The following is a 4,973-nucleotide window of genomic DNA, read 5'->3' as shown; positions in this document are numbered from 1 at the left end:
CTTGATGGATCACGAGAGCTGCAAGAGAAGAAGAAGGAAAGCATGCATTCCAGTCCAGCACAAAGATTCCACCACTGCTGTGCCAGCCAAGGCAGCCTAGGCTGTACAGACATCTCTAGGCTGGATAATCTCTCTCTGTGACTAATCTCTCAAGCTGGATGAACTGTCACTATATACAATACAGTCATGTGCTCTGCAGTCTTTTTAAATGAAGAACAACATAAAGCAAAACATGTATTTACACGCACCATTATAATATGTGCTGTGCATATGGGTTCACTACATGTGGGAAAGTAGTTCTGGTTTGTACTTAGCCACTGCCAGCAGACAATAGCCAGAAATCCACAGCAACAGCTGAGAAACCTGCACTGATCAATAAATTTTGTTTTTCTACTGCATTATAAAATAGTCAGTACTATGCACTATTTTTAAAGCTGAAAAGATGACCTAGGGTTTGGTCAGCAGCAGCAGCTACCAAATATTATGACCAATATGCTGTTTGAGCAGAATTTACGGGGTCATTACAAATCCACTTTTGTTCTCAAGCCAGGCATCTCTAAGATCAAAGCACTATCACCAACAAGAGTATTAAAAACTACTTGAGAGTCAGACAGACAACTGAGAATAATTTTGCAGTGTAATTTTTCTCTGTGCATTTTTCTTAGGGAAAATGAGACCTTTCATCTGTTCTAAAAATGGAACTTCTTAACACTATTTAGTACATAAAAATGAATTTTTCATAAACAATCAGAAGTAGTTACTGCAAGAGATATTTAAATGGAACAAAAGCAAATAAGACATTTTAGAATTTTTCTGGCTGGACGTTAAACAAAAATCAAACCAAACTTTATTCTGTGTACCTGTCTCCATTCTGCTGTTTATTCTTATGTATTTCAGTGGACTATTTGAAAAGTAAGATAATAAACTCAGAAATCCTGCCCACTCCTAAGCCAATAGAAGTTTTGCTGTTGTCTCCAGGGGATGCATGACTTCATCCCAAAACATGTGGGAAGTTCCTGGAAGGAACTGCAGTGTAATAATTTAAAATTTGCATGGAGATTTCAGTCAACAGTCAAGGAGGTTTATATTCCACTTGATGAAAAGCAGCAAATATGGCCTGAAGCATTTAATGTATTTTTTTGCAAATGTGAACCTGAGCCCACAAGCTGTCACACTTTCCAGGGAGCTTCTCTGTGCAGGTATTGCTCTTTGCTGTAAAATCACTGAGTGCCTGGGCTCAGCTCTCCTAGATCTTAAATGGGACATTCAGAACTGAATAACCTGTTATTCCAAGGTTCTCACAGAATTAGTGGTTCCCTGAGGGACCACAGATCTTATTTGAACAAAATGCCATCAGTAGCTCCAGACACTTTTGACAATGATCTATTAGGCTTGGAATAAATACACTGGGAAGAATTAATCTTTGATAAAATATGAGAATTTGCTGGAGTAATGTACAGGAGGAATCGTACCTGCTATCTGTATTTTACTACAGATGAGATTATAACATATTACAAAATTCTGCTACAAGAGAAGCCATCAAAAGTTCTGAATAATTAAAAAGCAGTATTACTCCCGAGATAGTATACAAATCCATCACTATGACAATTTTACAGATATTTAAAGCAAAAAGGTCTAAACCCATTACAACTTCTAGCACTGTAGCCAGAAATTTCAATCTTACTAGGTTTTTAAAGTTACACTAGAAATTTGAGAATGGTGAATCATTAAGAAATGTGTTATTACAGAGAAATTCTGTACAATGAATCTTGTTGTAAAACAAACAAACAAACAAAAAATACCCACCTTTTCAGAGAGCAAGAACCTGGAGATTCTCAAGGTGACTAAACCCTGTGCAGCTGCTAATGCAGAAAGACAACCTTCCTATTAATTCTACTTAAAGGTATTTAAAGCTCAGCCTCTCCAGTTGCATCACCTCAGATCAGTTACGTACTGGGGATTACGGATGATAACAACTTTATTTTAACTGCCCTCTTTTAGAACACAGAATAAAGAAGAGAAACTATTAGGCAAGACAGACTTACCTGCCTGTTCCATACAGCAGGATTTCAATCGTTTGTTTATAAGCAAATATTTGCTTGTTAACAAATATTGAAGTCAAAATTTCCTGGGGAGGTGACTGACAACTGATTTTTCCAACTATCAACTTGGTATTCTGACAAACAGCACTGCCAATATTATCTCATATTCTTAAAAAAATTTACAAGTCTAACAGATTGATTAGTGTCTATGCTGGTTCTTCCTTGGTTATACTTTTACAGTTCTCCTGTTCTAAGACAATAAAGCCAGTAGGATTAGAAATTGCTGCTTTTCTTGCAGTCTTTGAAAAAAAATTTGGGAAATTTATAAAAACACGTCTGAAAAATTTAAGAAGTGCTGAAGGTTACATCTACTATAAAGACTCTGTGGAAGGCACTGAATTCACGCTGTTGGATTTTGCTTTTGGTAGTCAAGGGGATCTGAGGTAAAATGAGGGGAAAATGACAGAACTAAATCTCAGCCCAGCAGAGACTTGGGTAAAAGTAACCAGTTCTAATAATTTTTTATTAGAATGTTATGGGAGCACAGGACTGAAAGGTACCATCTGTGCTGCTGAGCTCTATTCCCAGAAATTGAAGAAGTCACATGTCTAAACACATCTAAAAATGCCAAAAGCATCTTACACATCTCTCCATAAGCCATTTCAGTGCTTTCCCCTTGCAGCAAGGATCCCCATTCAACACTTTGCTATTTGAATACCTTCTCCTTTAGCAACATTCTAGGAAAGTTAAACCTCAGTAATGCCTCTTTCCTATATCTGCCTACACTAAAACTGCTCCTCATAATCAGAAGAATAACAGAGAATAAAAATAATTTTGCACTTAAATTCTGGCTGAAGGTATTAGTATCAGCAAAAGCAAGATAAGTTTCTGAGAGCATACGGTAAGCTGGATAATATTAAACTTTGTTTTAAAAATATACCTTGTTGTTTGCATATACAGCATTAATAGCACACTCCACACAAAGCTCTCAAAGTAACTAAGCATCAAATTGTCAGAACAGTTTTCCTTGATCAACAATTTTTGTTGTAACAGCACATGCACCTTGACACTTCTCTGTGATGTGGATGCAAGAGTGGGCTGTGATTTATTTTCCTCATGTCAGCCCAGGTAACAGATACACAGCTCCAGCAGCTGCAAAAAAAAAAGTGCAGCAACAAAAGCTGCTTCCATTAAACTATTTCCAGAAATTCATGAGGAGCCAAGGACAGCACACAATGCTGACAGGAAGATACACAATGTTACAGCAAAGCAACTAAATGCAATAAATATTTATGGTGCAATACAAGACTGACAGCACTCACAAATGTTCATGTAGTTCCAAGTAACTTCTTTCAAATGATTCCATACTGAAAACATAACTATTGCATCATACAAAGAACTACATATTTATTTAAAACTACTTTATTTAATATGTTAAAATACTACTCTACCTACATGTGCGATCTTTTGTACAGTTTGTATTGTTATTGAACATAACACAAAATATTTCCTTCATATATTTTGACTATATCTTTCTGGATATCATGAGGAATATGACACTGTACATGGTAAGCACCAAGAACACTAAATAACAAGAATGATTCCCTCTTTATACTTACAGATTGTTTGTGAAATTAAGCAATTACTAACACCGTAGTAATAATAATAATTTAAAAAAATCAAAGAAATTGTTCCTTAAATTAACTCATTTCATTATAATCCTGTCACTATTTCAGAGCTTTAGTACTTGATTTTAATAACTATGGCTAACAGAGTAGCTAGAAACCCAGCATTAGTTACCTATTTCAGGACAGCCACCCTTGTGGTGAGGTGAATGCTACTTCCCCTGTTGTTCTGACAGGGTCCAGAACTAAATAAAGTTACTGTTTTACTCCCTGACCACAGGGAGAAGGCTGAACAAAGGAGACCATTCCTGCATTTAAGGGTCCTGCAACTGAAATTACTAAGTAATGGTGAAATGCAGGGAATTAAGCTTGGTTTATCATTAACACCAGAACACAGTTGCTGCATTTGCTCCTATTCAGTCTCTGAATTGGAGGAGGGAAACCAGCAAAATGAGAAAGGCAGAAAGGTGATGTGTGCATTCTCAGCGAATATCTGAAATACATTGCACTGTGGATGGAACCAAACCAGGAGATGACTCCTGTCTTTCAGAGAACCAAGCTTGTAATTCATACCTGGATCATAGCATGAATTTTGTATTTAACTTTTCTATTACAATAACTGATATTGAATCCAGACTTGCCACTGTAGAGAACAAAACTGAAACCTATCTCCAAGAAGAGCACCCGAGTCCTTGCTTTGGCCAAAGAGCTGTGTAGAGAGCCTGAGTTGCAATGCAAGCACTCAGAGAGCCAAGCCAGCCTGCCTACAAATAGACATTGTGGGCTTGTAACAGCCACTCTCTTAGATTGATCTCAGTTCCCCTGTTCACAGAATGGTGAAAGCCAGTCTCAAACAGAACCAGTATATCAAGGCAAAGAATAGACTGCCTTGGGAAGGAAAAAAACCCTCTCATCACAGGAAGTGAAGGCAAAGAAAATTGTAAAGCACTAACATCTATCACATGCCATTCTTCCCCTCTGACTGCTGCTGACAGCAGCAATGCAAACTTGTCAGATAAATGCTTTTCTTGTCACGTTTGGACTAAGAACTGTATGGTGAGCTTTGAGTCCTGGTGACAATATAAAGTTACTCTTGTAGGACTGAAATGAAGGAAGAAGAGTAAGAAAAGGGAGAAGGAAGTAACAAGTCAAAATTATTCCTACTGTTCAAGTCTTGACCGAAAAACAAGTTTTTAACAGCTTAATTCACTGCACACTGCCATACCATCCACCAGCTGCTGAAACGAACCATGAAAGTCTGCTGTTTTTAGAGAGTCTCTGAGGAAATACCAATTCACTGGTTTTA

The sequence above is a fragment of the Cinclus cinclus genome, chromosome 13 (assembly GCF_963662255.1).
Source record: "Cinclus cinclus chromosome 13, bCinCin1.1, whole genome shotgun sequence".
Taxonomy (NCBI): domain Eukaryota; kingdom Metazoa; phylum Chordata; class Aves; order Passeriformes; family Cinclidae; genus Cinclus; species Cinclus cinclus.
The sequence above is the reverse complement of the archived record's forward strand: the minus strand, read 5'-3'. Positions refer to the sequence as shown.